Source organism: Rattus norvegicus, chromosome 6, assembly GCF_021556685.1.
Source record: "Rattus norvegicus strain SHRSP/BbbUtx chromosome 6, alternate assembly SHRSP_T2T, whole genome shotgun sequence".
NCBI classification, from domain to species: Eukaryota; Metazoa; Chordata; class Mammalia; order Rodentia; family Muridae; genus Rattus; species Rattus norvegicus.
In genome coordinates this window covers 106,146,822-106,163,506 of record NC_141539.1, presented here as the reverse complement: position 1 = coordinate 106,163,506, position 16,685 = coordinate 106,146,822, and the positions used below count along the sequence as shown (strand labels likewise).

General features: G+C 44.7%; 1 pseudogene; it reads right to left on the bottom strand.

The window, feature by feature from the left end:
* Positions 1–503: 503 nt before the first annotated feature.
* Positions 504–15,403, bottom strand: LOC148005369 (ornithine decarboxylase pseudogene; annotated as a pseudogene).
* Positions 15,404–16,685: the final 1,282 nt, after the last annotated feature.

Genomic DNA, 16,685 nt, shown 5'->3' with positions numbered 1-16,685 from the left:
GTCCAACCTCCTGAATCCTCTGCCCCTCTGGAGGTCCGGCCCAGGGGATGCAAAGTTGGCTAGCACTCACCCCTGACTCCTCTACTGGCCAGATTCTTGTTTTTCCCTTGCGGGCTTATAGACCTCCCCCTGGTCCAGGCAATGGGATGCAGCCCCTTCAGTATTGGCCTTTCTCCTCCTCTGATCTTTATAACTGGAAACTTAATCACGGAACTATTTACTTCATTCGTCAAAGAGTTTTACTTGGTCCTCTTGGTGCTTAACTTAGAAGTTAAAAATAATTTGCTTGAGAAAAATGGTTTTCTGCCAGGGAGTTTTATCTTTCTCTCTTGAGCCTCCTTCCCAAGGAGAGATTCTCCTCCCTTTGCTCCACTTGTCCAGTCTAGCTGCTGTTAACAGTTGTGTATGAAGGACTCCAGGTTAGCGAGTGACCCTGTCTGAAGCAGGCATTATCAGAACCTAAAAGCTTTATCTTAGATCCTGAAGAAAAATTCTCCTGTTGCTTAAACATTCACAGCTTCTAAGGAAGGGACAGCGCAGAGTAGGGAAGTGTGGGGCTGATGGGCAAGCAAGCTGCAGGCTGTGCATGGGCAGGGGCCTGAGCCAGCTGGAAAAGAGTTTCAAGGTAAAGGGTCGGTTGGCCAGGGCTGATGCTTTGACAACAAAAAGAGTGCATTAAGAGAACTTTCTTTGAGAGAGCCTGCCTCCCTCCCCTTATCCCCTGGCCCTATTCTAAGAGAAGAGTCTGTCTACATGGACAGTGCCTTTGATCCTATCCCCTCAGCAGCCAGTTCCTTCCCCTGTAGTGCCTTTGATCCTATCCCCTCAGCAGCCAGTTCCTTCCCCTGTGATCCAAATTCCCCAGGTTGGGGTGCAGGGAAGCCCCTAAATGGTTTCAAAAAGAATCTACAACAAACTGTGAAGAACTTTGTTTTGCCAGTCAAAATTTAGAATTCAGGCTTTGGCTGTGGCCAAGGTCAGGATTAATCTTTTCTTTTCCATGGGCCTTTAACCCAGTGTGACAGTTTGGTAATGGGCTGCTACTGAGGTCCTGAAAGTCCCAGGTGAACCGGTTACAATGCTTATGTCAGCCACTTGGCATCTAACACCCAGGTCCTAACCATCTCTCCATCCTTTTGTTATTAGTTCTTACTAGAGAAGAAGGGGAGACTGAGAGAGGTGAGAAGCCATGGCAGGTGATGTTAAGATTCTGCTCTGTGTATTTACAGGTTGTTGTTAATGTTCTCAAGGGATGGATGGTACCGGGCTTTGCATGTTTGAGTGGGCAATTCTATCTTACCAATTGGATCTAAGATTATTGTGTTGTGTGTTCTTTTTTTTTTTTAATGATTCAATGAACATTTGTTCCTTTTATTCACAAAACATAAGATTTACCCCTTTGTTGAGTCCCTTTTCTTTATGATTTTACACAAAGAACCTTGAGATATATCAAGTATAAAACATGTCAAAAAAATCTTTACAATTTACAAACAGGTACTTTATACAGAGTTCTCTATAAAATCCATCAATGTAAAAAGGACATTGGACTGAATGTAAGGTGAGTCCAGTTGTCATTAGAGTTATTTGTGTTTTGTTGGAGACTTTTCTCTCCTCCGGTCCTGACTTCTCTTTGATTCTCTAGAATGTTCAGCGTATCTGCTAGGTTTTTCCCAGCGTCTCTCAGCACCGTTCTGATACCTGTCGTCATCATCTCCTTTATGACCAGAATGCTTCCTACTCCTCTCTCTTGACTTGGAGCGATCTTTTCTTCTAACATTATCACTGTCCTGATTTCGGGTTCTTTGCTTCTCATTTTCAGAAAAAGAATCTCTTCTCTCTCGCCGCTTCTTCTTTGGCTCGCCATGCCTGTCTTCTGGCTCTCTGTGCGAGCCTTGTTCTCGGCCATTGCCAACTCTGCTGTAACTATTCTCATGACTTCTGTCCTCCATGTGCTTTGCTGCGGGATCTCGCCAGTCTGCATCTCGTGAGTTCTGAGCTCTGTGTCTTTCAGACCTTGCTCTCTCAGTCCTCCCTTCCTGATGCCTTTGGTCCTCTCTGCCTCCTTCTCGCCGCCTGTCACGTGCCTGGTGGCTCCTGGCTAACTTATCTACTTCTTCACCTCTGGCCTTTCCTTGTCTTTTCTTTCTTGTACCTTTAGCTGAGGCAGAGCTCTGACTGCTGGAGGAGGAGGAGTTGCTCGCTTCACTGGAGGACTCTGAGCTGTTCTCGCTGCTGTCAGAATCTGAGTCAGAGGAATCAGACCCCGAGGAAGACTCTGAAGATGAAGATGTCAGGACCGGTTTCTTCTGCTCAGCGTCTGCTTTCTGGGCTACGATGACCTTGGGCGTATTTTTCAGATGTTCTCGAAGTTCATCTGTCAATCCTCCAAGACCTATGGAAGTGAAGAAGTTGATGGCAAACCGGTGTTAACTTCAGCTGTTTATAGAACCCTGTTTATAGAACCCTATCAGACTCAGAAACTAGACAGTCGTTGATAGAAATATTGTCTTTTGGGGATGCAAACACAGAATGTAAGAGATCAATTAGACCATTGAAAGCATGTAGAGCCCATGTAGATGAATGCATATGGGAGACCACTGGTATAGTTTCTCAGTAGTATAATGGAAATATCACAGGGCAAATGGTGGCTAGAGATATCAGCAATCAAAATGCTTGATGTTTTAACTGTAGACAATTTGGTCATTTCCCAAGAAATTGTAAGGCCAAAGGGTCCAGAGTTCAAAATGACAGGTGCATTGATTCTAGAGAATACGGTAATCATAGCTAAGACTCTGCAGGTTCTGGTTACTGTGAGCTACAGAGCCTTCTAGGCCACTGCAGCCTTTGACATTGGTCAAAGGATTTGCCAGTCTGAGTCTGAATGAGGTAACCTCCTGCCATTGGGAACCAAACTGTCCTGTGGATTGCTGTCTGTATGCAGGCAAGTTCAGGTACAAATCTTAATTAGTTACATGAGCCCGTGTTTGGGCAGTGGGAAAAGAAGGCAGGGCTGAAAGTTTTAGAGAGAGGGGACAGAATGATGACCAGGAAGAGATAGATGGAGGAAGGTGAACCGGATGCACATGGATCTGATTCATCTTCATCTTCTCTGTGTCTTCTTCCTGTCTGTCTCTTCAGATAAAGGAGGACATAATTGTTAGGGCTTGGAATTTTGGCCTGTGCACAATAGAACCGGCCAAGCCACCATGGTTCCACGTGAAGAGGTTAAATGAGAGAAGAGTAGAAGATCAGATAGGTGGCTGCCCATGGACATATGGGGGAGGGATGGGGGGAGGGGGCAAGAGCAGCAAAGAACAAAGAGGAAGAGAAGTAAGAGAGGGTAAGACAGGGCAAGCAGCCCCTTTTCTAGTGTCAGGAATAGCTGGCTATTGCCAGGCAACTGTGGGTAGTGCATACCTGGCTGTTCCCATGCAGCTGTGCTCTTTGAGCTTAGACAGAACACAAACATTCTCCATTTTGGTTTAATTAAAAAAGAGTAGACTCGATGGTGAAGCAGGAGTTGGGTTGTGATCTCTGACTTACTTCATGCTTGCTTTCCGACGATGTGTCTCTTAAACCTAAAAAGATGGGTATAGGGTTATTTGTTCACTCTAGATTTTGCTGTCTCCCTGTTGTCCATGGTCTGTAGAACCATCCAAGTATAGGTCAGAAGGAACAGTTCCAATAGAAGCATCTGTGTCTGTGAGAGGAGATTAGAACATATGGGGGTCTCTTCTATGGAGCTGTCCTGGGTGTAGTAATTGCCTGGACTTGGCAAGATGCTGAAACACACACTTATTATAAGCAGAGAATAATATAAAGCGCGTTTGGGAGAAAACTTTTTCTTAGTTGTACATTTGAAACCCAGAGGACTCCCACCCTTTGGAATAGGCAGTAAGTGGGATCTTCAGGCAGATGTACTTATCCGAGTGGAGTCTATTTGGTCCATAAGGGGTAGGTCTGAGTGCTTCTTGTAGATTATAAGTTTACCTTCTTTAAGATCTGCAGAGCAAAGGAGAAGCAAGAGTGTGCATGCACATGCAACTGGGACACTGATATGCTCAGATGAGGCACTGCGCTTTGGTGGCAGAGTGAGCACGAAGTAGCAAAATCCCGGACAAAAAGAGAGACCTTACTTGTACAAGGGTCTTAGTGATCAGACACTTAGTGTGGGAACGCAGACCTCACACACAGGGCTCCTGCAGAAAGGGGTCAGACCGGATTTTCACAGGCACAAACCAGGACCTACAGCAACAAAGAAAAGAGAAGAGGGAGACCTGGGTATGGGCCAGACAGAGACATTGTTTTCTGGTTAGTGTAAATTACATCCCAGGACATGGGGACAGGCAGTGAAGAACTAGAGACCCATGGGTGAGAATAGGGATTAATTTCCCTGACTTGTGCCGGGTCTAAAGTTAGAGCCAGTGCTCCTGAGCCAGAGAGCAGCCTATCCAGCTCTAGGCTGGTATTAAACTGTCTCAAAAGGAGAAAGAAGGTCTCACCCAAGGGAAAATGTCCTAGAAAGGGAGGCTCCATGAAAGGATCTATCCCCAGAAGCAGCACAGCTAGCTCTCCAAGCTCAAGAATGCTCTCCTGAAACCATGTGTTCACAGGGAAAGTGAAGCCCTGAGGTAAAGAAAGTGCACAGAGGTTGAGTAAGTACCACTCACCAGCACATGCTGAAGAGGGCCCTCTAGTGGGTGGACAGCTAAGAGCAGGGGGCATCATGGTGATGGGGAAGCCTGAGGAGTGGTATAAGTCCTGAAGGCCCCCAGCAGCCAGCAGGTGGTGGTCTGATGTAGATCGTGTGGCAGCAGCTCTGATCAATTCCCTCTGATACTTGCAGAAGCCACAGAAGTTTTAATGACAGTGCCCATCAGCAGGATGCTCATTGGCAATATCTGGTTATGTGCACAGAAGTGGCATATATCTCCATTGTTCCTTGCCACAGCCAGTTTGAGTGCATAACCCATGGCAAGCAAGTGTGACTGGGCCCGGCCCAGAGTGGACTGTGGGCAATGTGGTGATAGGGCAGGAGTGCATGGTTCATCCATCTCGGCAGATGCTCTGAGTCTCTGGCCCTAGGCGGCCAGAGCAGGCTGTGGGCTGCCTTGGGCAGCAGAGGCATGCAGTGGGAAAGGCCTGTCTTCTACCTCTGAGTTGGTGGCAGGGTGGTGGGAACATCAGGGCATGTGAGCAACGGGAAATCAGAATCCTCACTCAGGACATCCGAGTGAACAGCACTGATGTTAGGGTTCCTGCTTCAATCCCAGGTTTCTGCACCAATGTTAGGGTTTAGAATCTCAGCCCGTGCCCAGACAGAACACACCCAGCCATCATGGTTTCACGTGGGTAACTCTCGTGAGAGGAGAGTAGAGGAGCAGACAGGCAGCTGTCATGGGCATGTCGATGGAGGGATGGTGAAGGGACTGAGAGAGGTAAGAGAGGGCAAGCAGCCCTGGTTATTCTGTCAAGCACAGCTGGCTGTTGCACGGAACTGTGGGGCTGAGCTTACCTGGCTGTTCCCAGGTAGCTGTGTGGGTTTAGCTTAGACAGAAACAAACAATAATCATGGAAGGGCTCTGGGAAAGCTAGGGTCTGCAACCTTGAAAGGTTGGTCAAAAATATTTGGCAGGAGATGGTGGAACAAGCCTCAAGTTTAGAGCAGGGGGAGACACAGAGGTAATGAACTGGTAACTCCCACCGGGAAGGCCTGCCTTATCTTTCCATAGCAACTGTGTCCAGTAAACAAATTTGAAGTCTTTTTTTTTCCTTTTAATTTATTGCAAGTGAGTACACTGTCCCTGTCTTCAGAAACACCAGAAGAGGGCATCAGATCCCATTGCAGATAGTTGTGAGCAATTGAGTCAGATGATGGCTGGGAATGGAGTCAGAACCTCTGGAAGAGCAGTTAGTGCTCTTAACCCCTGAGCCATCTCTCCAGCCCTGTGTCTTTTATCCACAGAATCAAAGGTTTCAGAGGCAAGCCGGTTGGAAGAATCCTCAAAGCAGTGGTGATAGAGAAGAGGCCAGGTTAGGGTTGGCAGTGGCCAACCCCGGAGCTAAGCATGGTGGAAGAAGAGGAAAGGCAGGAGGGGCTGGTAGCTTTGTCTGCAGGCCTGGGCTAAGATGGTGCTCATTTTATAACTTCAGGCAACACTGAGGGGCCTTTCAGCTAGAGGACACCCTGCAAAGAGTACGAGTCATTTTCCTTTTGGTCAGAGAGGACATTCCAAGCATTAGGTATTTCTAATCCTATACATAGGTGCTCATGGAGGGTTAGCTTGGGATCTGGCCACAGATTCCTCTTACATTATCCCCACAAGTCAAATATAACCTAACCAATGGAGTGTGTGATCCCTTATGTTCACGGGACATTGGGGATCGTCTTGGGAAGAAGTGGATTCACTTCTCAAGGACTTAAGGTCTCTCCAGGTATAGTAGATGGGATTTCATGATGTAAATAAAACCTGTTAAAGGTGAGATAGGGGATAGAACTGCTCAGCTGTTTCACTACATCCGGGGCAAGTCCGCTCCTATGGAATAAACAGGGGCTTTTGGGAGCACTGAGAAGCATGTCCTCTGGCACACAGGTCTATGATCAGAGGCCCAGGTTGTCCAAATACGAGTGTGGACATAGAAGGGTTGGTACATACAGGAGCTGATGTTAGTTTGCTTTCCCAAAATTCTTGGAATCCAGACTGGCCACCTCAGGTTTTGACAGAATTTATAGGAATTGGTAAATTATCGAGAATAGGGTGGTATCCAATGGATTGCCTGTGAAGGGCAAAAATAGAAATTGAGACATTATGTGGCTGACATACACATAAACCTATGGGGAAAGGTTGTTTTCTAACAATTGGTTCCTCAAAATCTTGAAATATCTGAAAGCTCAACCAATAGAACAATGTGTTGATAGTGGAGTGGAAACCTACAATATTATGAAGGGGATGTGCTTATGCATATGTATCTACAGAGAATGAAAAACATGGCTACCAACAGAACTTTGTAAAGATCATATCTGACTAGGAAAAACCTGTTTTTTGCTGAGACCGTGTCTTTACCCAACAAACATCCCAGGTGACTCAGACTGTCTCAGTGACTGATTCTCCTAACTGTGCATGCAAATCTACTTGAAAAGTGCTAGCCCAGAAACAGGGCTACAAATGCCACAGCTACGTTTTGTCAAACTAACCATTTTTTTCTCCTTTGGGGCCCATACAGGATTTCTTCACCCCAATTCAGCAGGAAGCAGTTTTCTGAAGAACATCGTCCTAGTCCCTTAAGGTGGCGTGGATAGATTTGGTCATTTGATGTGATAAAATTGTTATCTAGGATGGAAGGTTTTTTTATGACGAGAGATGGATAAAATACTTAGTCATTTTGTTTGTTCCACCTCCCCATTCTTCAGTAAAGACACTGCATGTATTGGTTCGCCTCACATAGCATTGTTGAATTCAACTTGTGATAAAGCTACCATGGAGAGAAGCTCGCCCAAGAACTGCTTGTATAGTTCCTGCAGCAACTTGTCACTTCTGGGGCCTGACCTCAGGTTGGTGGCCAGCCTCGTGTTGTTTTAGGCTTGAACTACAGTTGCCTGGTGTCTGCTAACTGGAAGGACTGGACTGTGGCTGCTGGTTTCTGCCTGCCTAGAGGACTGGTCTGCAGCTGCTGAGTCCTCTTTGGTGTTTGCTCTGGGACTGAACAGCTGCCCAAGGAGATGGAACTCAATCCAGAGAACTACTGCTGAGCAGGTCCACTTTCCCACATCCTAATAACTTTTCTCTTCCACTGCATCTGCTCTACTGTGGTCTAGAGCATAACTTAAGAGGAGGTTTCAAAACTTTTATGCCTACAGCTGGCACCCAAAGTGCCTTAGGCCTAATGGGTAACTCTGCTTCTAATGTGGTAGAGGAAACTGTAGATTCTGAGGGGTGAGCAATGTTACTGAAGGAAATTGGTAAAATGGCAGCTACAGTTGCTGGGTGCTATCCTACTGTGTAACTGGAAGATTTTGTTTTGTTTTGTTTCTGCTTTGTATGTTCAAATTCTCTTCTGAAAATTTGGAGGGAAGGTCAATAACTCAGATCGTTCACTCAATTCTCTTCTGCTAGAAAGGACTTCAGACTTGGCTATGCATGTAGAGTTTTTGACTAGAAGTTGAAATGCTTGGAAGGCAAAACGGCAGAGGGAGAAGAAGGTTCAGGCTTGGTAAATGAGACTGGTAATGTACCCCATGTTGAAAAGGGGAAAGAAATAGACTGGAAGGGAAACTGCTGCCCTGCCCTGCTCCCCGTGCTTTCACTACCAGGTGCCCAAAATGCCTCAGGGAGACAAGGGGCTGGGAAGAGCAGGAGGTAGCACAGGCACAAAAGGGTGATGTGTGAGTGCACTCCCACAAGATATTCTTAGGCCTGCAGAAACACATGCATCCTTCCCAGCGTCTCTGCACCATGTGCCTGTTAGTGATGCTATTCCTGCCAATGACCTGACATGGAGACTGATAGAAATGCTAGATTTTAAAGTAGTTTAAAGAATCTATTATTTTGTATCATTTATACTCTTCCTCTGTCAAAGAAATGCTAAATAACTAGACCACAGCATGAGGTGATCCCACATGATTGGAAGGGGTTGGTGTCAGCTGGTCAACAATTACAGTGGTTGTCGAGGTGGAGGCATGAAGCTACAGAACCAGCCCTTGTGATTAACAAGTGGAATAACTGTCACTAAAGACCAGATGCTAGGTAATGGGCATTATGCTGACTTACAGGAGCAAATCAGATATGGCGGGGTAATTGAACAATGTTGTGTTACATCTTTCAGAGCTTGGGATTTGGTTGCAGAACCTGGGAGAAAATCTATCTCTTTTACCAATATAGGGTTCTGGAGAATCCTTTACAGAATTCTTACAGAGGTTGAGTTGAGCTGTGAATAGAACCATATCAGAGTCTGAAACCAGACTGTCCTTGATGCAAATATTGGCCTTTGGGAATGCAAACGCTCAATGTAAGAGAGCAATTAGACCATTGAAATCATGTAGAGCCTCTATAGATGAATGGAAAAGGGAAACCACTGGTGTTGGTTCTCAGGAGTATACTTGCAAATATCAAAGGTCAGATTTTGGCTAGAGATTTCATAAATCAAAATACTTGATATTTTAATTGTGATCAATTTTGACATTTCCAAAGAAAGTGTAAAGCCTGAGGATCTAGGGATCAAAATGAAAGGTGCATTGATGGTAGAGAATACTGTAATCGCATTCTCTAGAATAACAACAGGCTGGTTCTGGTTAAGGTTGAGTTATAAGGGCTTCAAGGCTATTACAGCCACTGTGGCAAAGGTAGACATTGGTAAGGATTACCAGTCTAAGAGTGAGAACAAGGCAACTCCTTGCCATTGAAAACTGAACTGAGGTGTGCACTGGTGTTTATATGCAGGGGAGGTCAAATGAAGTCTTAGTCAGATAAGCTTGTGATTGGGCAGTGGGTAAAGAAGGCGGAGGTAAAATTTTAGAGAGGGGACAGAGAGATGGACCAGGAATCAATAGAGAAGATGGAGGAAGATGCACCAGATCCACGTGGTTCATCACAGATCGCTTCTCTGTGTCTCTCCTGTATCTCTGTCTATTTCTCTTTGGATTTAGAAGTATATAATAATTGTTAGGGTTTGGAATCTCAGCCTGTGCCCAGACAGAACAGGCCAAGCCACCATGGTTGACGTGGAAAACTTTAATGAGAGAAGAGTAGAAGAGCATAAATGCGTCCGGGCGTGGACACATAGACGGGGTGGGTCTAGGAGGGGGCATCAGCATTGAAGATCAGAAATAGAGAAGTAAGAGAGGGTTGAGAGAGGGCAAGCAGCCCCTTTTATAGTGTCAGGCACAGCTGGCTGTTGCCAGGCAACTGTGGGGCAGAGCATACCTGTGTGTTCCCATGTAGCTGTGTGTGTTCTCTTTGAGCTTAGACAGAACACCAACATTCCCCCATCTTGGTTTAATTTTAAAAAAAAATTAAAGGGTTGGGGATTTAGCTCAGTGGTAGAGCGCTTGCCTAGCAAGTGCAAGGCCCTGGGTTCGGTCCCCAGCTCCGAAAAAAAGGAAAAAGAGAAGAAAAAATTAGAGGCGATGGTGAAGCAGGAATTGGGTTGTGATCTCTGACTACTTCCTGCTTGCTTTGCGGCGATGTGTCTCTAGAACCTAAAAAGATGGGGATGGGGTTATTTGTTCAGTCCAGAATTTGCTGTCTCCCTGATGTCCAGGGTCTGTGGAACCATCCAAGGATAGGTCAGAAGGAACAGGTCCAATAGAAGCATCTGTGTCTGTGAGAGGAGATTGGAACATCTGAGGTCGCTTCTCTGGAGCTGTCCTGGGTGTAGTAAGCGCCTGGACTTGACAAGATGCTGAAACACACATCTGTGTTTGTTATAGGCAGAGAATAAGATTGAGTTTCTTTGGAATAAAACGTGTTCTTAGATGTACATTTGAATCCCAGAGGACTTGTACCCTATGTAATAGGTACTGAATGGGATCTTTCCACTCAGATAAGTAAGTCTGCCTAGTCTATTTGGTCCATAAGAGGTAGGTCTGAGTGGGTTTACACTATCTAGTTTATAAGTTTACATTCTTTAAGATCTGCAGAGCAAGGGAGAAGTAGAGCTTATGTAGCTGGGACATTGTGTGCACAGCTGATGCACGGCAAGCAGGTGGCCATGTGAGCACGCTGGAGCAAAGTCCTGGACAGAAAGAGAGCTTGTTTGTACAAGGGTCTTAGGGGTTGAAAACGCATGGGAAAGCAGGCATCACAGACAGGGTTCCTCCTAAAAGGGGTCTGACCTGCTTTTCCTGAGGCACAAACCAGGAACTACAAGAGCGAGATAGGGTGAAGAGAGAGGCTATTTCCCTACATCAGGGGGAAGGCCGCTCCTGTGGAATGAGCAGGGGCTTCAGGGAACTCTGGGAAACATGTGCTCTGGCACATAGGTCTATGATCAGAGACCCAGGTTGTCCAAATACGGGTGTGGACATAGAAGGGTTGGTACATACAGGAGCTGATGTTAGTTTACTCACCCAAAGGTCTGAAATCCAGATTGGCCACCTCAGGTTTTGACAGAATTTATAGGAATTGGTAAATTATCGAGAATAGGGTGGTATCCAATGGGTTGCATGTGTGGGACCAGAAAGGCAAAAATGGAAATTGAGACATTATGTGGCTGACATACATGTAAACCTATATCAGGAAGGGTTGTTTTGCAACAACTGGGTACTCAAAATATTGAAATATCTGAAAGACCAACCAATATAACAATGTATTTTCAGTAGAATGGAAACCTACAATATTGTTAAGGGGATGTACTTATGCGTATGTATCTATAGAGAATGAAAAACATGGCTACCAACAGAACTTTGTAAAGATCATATCTGACTAGGAAAAACCTGTTTTCTGCTGAGACGGTGTCTTCACCCAGCAAACAGCCCAGGTGATTCACAGACTGTGTCCGTTACTGATTTCTCCTAATTGTGCAGGCAAATCAACTTCAAAAGTGCTAGCCCAGAAACAAGAAAACCAGATAGTGCAACAGATGCCACAACTACGTTTTGTCAAACTTACCATTTTTTTTCTCCTTTGGGGGCCATACAGGAATTCTTCACTCCAGTTCAGCAGGAAGCAGTTTTGTGAAGATCGTCGCCCTAGTCCCTTAATGTGGGGTGGATAGATTTGGTCATTTGATGTGATACAATTGTTATCTAGGATGGAAGGATTTTTTTATGATGAGAGATCGATAAAATACTTAAAGTTATTTTGTTTGCTCCAGCTGGCCATTCATCAGTAAAGACACTGCATGTATTGGTTCGCCTCACATAGAATTGTTGAATTCAACTTGTGATAAAGTTGCCATGGAGAGAAGCTTGCCCAAGCACTGCTTGTATAGTCCTGCAGCAACTTGTCACTTCTGTGGCCTGACCTCAGGTTGGTGGCCAGCCTCGTGATGTTTTAGGATTACTACAGCTGCCTGGTGTCTGCTAACTGGAAGGACTGGACTGTGGCTGCTGGTTTCTGCCTGTTTTCTGCCTGCCTAGAGGACTGGTCTGCAGCTGCTGAGTCCTCTTTGGTGTTTGCTCTGGGACTGAACAGCTGCCCAAGGAGAGGGAGCCCAATACCAGAGAACTAGTGTTGAGCAGGTCCACTTCCCCACATCCTAATAACTTTTCTCTTCTACTGCATCTGCTCTATTGTGGGCTACAGCATAACTTAAGAGGAGGTTTCAAAACTTTTATGCCTACAGCTGGCACCCAACGTGACTTAGACATAATGGGTAACTCTGCTTCTAATGTGGTAGAGGAAACTGTAGATTCTGAGGGGTGAGCAATGTTACTGAAGGAAATTGGTAAAATGGCAGCTACAGTTGCTGGGTGCTATCCTACTGTGAAACTAGAAGATTTTGTTTTGTTTTGTTTCTGCTTTGTATGTTCAAATTCTCTTCTGAAAATTTGGAGGGAAGGTCAAAAACTCAGATGGTTCACTCAATTTTCTTCTGCTAGAAAGGACTGCAGACTTGGCTATGCATGTAGAGTTTTTGACTAGAAGTTGAAATGCTTGGAAGGCAAAACGGCAGAGGGAGAAGAAGGTTCAGGCTTGGTGAATGAGACTGGTAATGTATCCCATGATGAAAAGAGGAAATAGACTGGAAGGGAAAGTGCCGCCCTGCCCTGCTCCCCGTGCTTTCACTACCAGGTGCCCAAATGCCTCAGGGAGACAAGGGGCTGGGAAGAGCAGGAGGTAGCGCAGGCACAAAAGGGTGATGTGTGAGTGAGTGCACTCCCACAAGATTTTCTTAGGCCTGCAGAAACGCATGCATCCTTCCCAGTGTCTCTGCAGCATGTGCCTGCTACTGATGCTATTCCTGACAGTGACCTCACCTGACGACTGATTGAAATGCTAGATTTTAAAGTAGTTTAAAGAATCTATTATTTTGTATCATTTATACTCTTCCTCTGTCAAAGAAATGCTAAATAACTAGACCACAGCATGAGGTGATCCCACAAGATTGGAAGGGGTTGGTTTCAGCTGGTCAACAATTACAGTGGTTGTCGAGGTGGAGGCATGAAGCTACAGAACCAGCCCTTGTGATTAACAAGTGGAATAACTGTCACTAAAGACGAGATGCTGGGTGATGGGCATTATGCTGTCTTACAGGAGCAAATCAGATATGGCGGGGAAAATGAGCAATGTTGTGGTACATCTTTTAGAGCTTAGGATGCAGAACCTGGGGGAAAATCTACCTCTTCTACCAAAATAGGATTCTGGATAATCCTTTACAGAGTTCTTACAGAGGTTGAGTTGAGCTGTGAATAGAACCATATCAGAGTCTGAAACCAGAGAGTTGTTGATACAAATATTGGCTTTTGGGAATGCAAACGCTCAATGTAAGAGAGCAATTAGACCATTGAAATCATGTAGAGCCTCTATAGATGAATGGAAAAGGGAAACCACTGGTGTTGGTTCTCAGGAGTATAATTGCAAATATCAAAGGACAAATTTTGGCTAGAGATGATCATGAATCAAAGTTCTTGATATTTTAATTGTGATCAATTTGGACATGTCCAGAGAAAGTGTAAGGTTAAAAGATTCAGCGTTCAAAATAAGAGGTATGTTGATTCTAGAGAATATAGAGCTGAGAGAGAGAGAGAGAGAGAGAGAGAGAGAGAGAGAGAGAGAGAGAGAGAGAGAGAGAGAGAGAGAGAGAGAACATGAATAGAGAGAGATAGGAGATGGAGAAAGATCTACATGGATCTGGTTCATCTTCATCTTCTTGGCATCTCTCTGTCTCTGTCTGTCTCTTTGAGGAGAAAAAAGACAGTCATGTCTTCCAATAAAGAGATACAACTGGAAAGGACTTCCAAAAGGAATGTTAAATAGTCCAACTTTGTCATATTTTTGTGTAACAACCATTTGCAATTATTCGTAAGTAATTTCCTCGATCTCTCATTTACCATTATATGGATAGCATTCTGTTGGCTGATTCTGATGATCATGGGTTAGAGATTATGGTAACACAAAAAATTCTACCATGCTGGGGATTACAGAGTGCTCCAGAAAAAAAATAAAGGGGAGATTCACTAGTTATCTGGGTTATAAAGTCCAACAAACAATTTAACCACAAAAGATACAGATCTGTAGGGACCAGTTGGGTACACCTCGTGATTTTACCCAGATGCTCCTGATTTTCCTCAGATGCTGGATGAATAATTTCCTGCATCAGGGCCTTCCTATGTGCATGATCATAAGAAATGCAGTTAAATGATGCATACACTCCACCATTCACATAATGGTGGCTAGAGATATCAGGAAGATACCATGAAGGTTTGCTCATTGACTCCTCTTCATCATCGGAGCCAGGCTGCTCCTTCCACACTTTCACTGGGCAATGATGTCGACTGCAACTGTGAAAGCAGAGGAGACACAGTATCTGCCCGGCTCAGCTATGGTTCTCACTCCAGAGTCTGATGGCAAGTGCTCGTTCACAGCTGGGTGGATGACACTGTGTTCCCTTCAAATTTAAGCTTTGTATCTTCAGATCCAGGAGACCCACCAATTTCAAGCAGATGAACGCTGAAACCATCTTCAGTTTCCATGTCAAAGACACAGCGGGTGTGTGATGCTGCCTGCATGAAGGTCTCAGGGTCAGTACATCTACTGCCCTCATGGAAGCTGATGGTCCTTCTCCTGTTCATGAGAAGCCTGCTGCTGTTGAGTTGGCACCAAACTTGACATTGAGGTGACAAAATGCTTTGGAAGTGTCAACGTCGATCTGCAAAACCAACTTTGCCTTTGGATGTGCTCTGGTGACTTCCATCAATTCAATTTCACTGACAAGGTCCTAATGTGGACTCCATTACTGGTGGCATACTTGACTGGAGACACTGGTTTACAAGGATTTGCATAGGTAATGCTCTCTGGATGCACCCCAAGTCTCTAGACCAACGTTATTTCAGCCTTGCTGGCACAGTCAAGTCATGTAGCAGTTACAGCTAGGGCTCTGCTGTCCTTTCATTTGTCTGTGTGAAAGGGAGTCACAGGGCAAGAGCTTTCAGGCACCTCAGACGCTGTTTTAGAATGTGTTCGAGGTCTGTAACTTAGAAAGAATCCCTATCGTCAGGGGACGATTTCTTTCTATTTCTTTCCCTTTTTTTCCTCTAGAATGTCTTTGGCATTAAAGCCTAAATTGAGGATGTGGCAACCAAAGTTTTCATTCCTAAAGCTGCTCATGGTTCTTGATACGCTTACAGAAAACAGCACTGGGCCACAGCTAGCCAGACCTGTGGTGAGGAAAACAACAAACCCCGAGGACCACACAGCCATTAGTGGAAGCTGATCCAAGGTGGCACTAAGCTTATGTCTAGGCTGCCTGTTGGTGACATCTGCGGGAACTGCCCTCAATATTCTTAATGTTGGTGAAAATGGAACAACAGCACCCGAGAGAGGTTATTGAAAAAACTGAGGAACAAGGCCAACCAATGTAAGGATGTGTAGACATGAGAAGGGAACCTGGTAATTGTATTACGGGGATGTGGTTATGCTTATGCATCTACAGAGATTGAAAAATACGGCTACCAACAGAAGCTTTTAATGTTTAGATCTGATTAGGGAAAACCTCTTGTGAGCTGAGACAGTGTCTCCACAAAGCAAACATCCCAGGTGACTCACAGACTGTGTCAGTTTCTGATTCTCCTAACTGTGCATGCAAATCAACTTCAAAAGGGCTAGCACAGAAACTAGAAAGACAGATTGGGCAACAAAGGCTACAGCTACCTTTTCCTCAAACTAACCATTTTTTTTTTCTCCCTGGGGCCCATACAGGAATTCTTCACCCTGTTTCAGCAGGAAGCAGTTTTCTGAGGATCGTCGCCCTAGTCCCTTAAAGTGTGGTAGATAGGTTTGGTCATTTGATGTGTTCTAATTGTTATCTAGGATGGAAGGTTATTATTGGTTATGATCAGAGCTTGATAGACATTTAAAGTCATTTTGTTGGAATAGTTGTGTATTAGAACTTTAAGGTATTTTGTTTCATTATGTTTTTAGAATTTTCAGATTTTTGTTTTATCATTACATATTGATAGCAACTTAAGTTTTTGTTTGAATTGTACTTCAATAGAAAATTTAAATTGTTTTGAAGTGTTGTGTATTGATAGAAAGGTAAGGTTTTGTTAATTATTTGAGTATAGTCTACATAATGGCATTTTTTGAAAATGTGATGGTTCTTACAATAATTGCCATTGTGTGTAGATTGCTAATGATAGGGAAAAGGACAATTCTTAGAGAAAAAGGGGATATGAAGTGGAAACTTCTAGTTCTTTAAAACATATATTTTGCCAAACAATTTGCTCAGGCACAGAGATGAAAGGATGTCTTCCTAACGCAAACATGTGAAAGACTTCTCCTGAAGGAGACACAGGGAAAAGGCTGCTTGGATATAGCAGACAGTGAAAGGACTCTTGATGAAGGAGTATCAATCTGACCCCACAGTCTGTGGGACATGAGCACTGTGCTTTGGTTTGCTCCACCTGGCCATTCTTCAGTAAGGACACCGCATGTATTGGTTCCCCTTACATAGCGTGGTTGAGCTCAACCTGTGATAAAGCTGCCATGGAGAGAAGCTCGCCCAAGAACTGCTTGTATAGTTCCTGC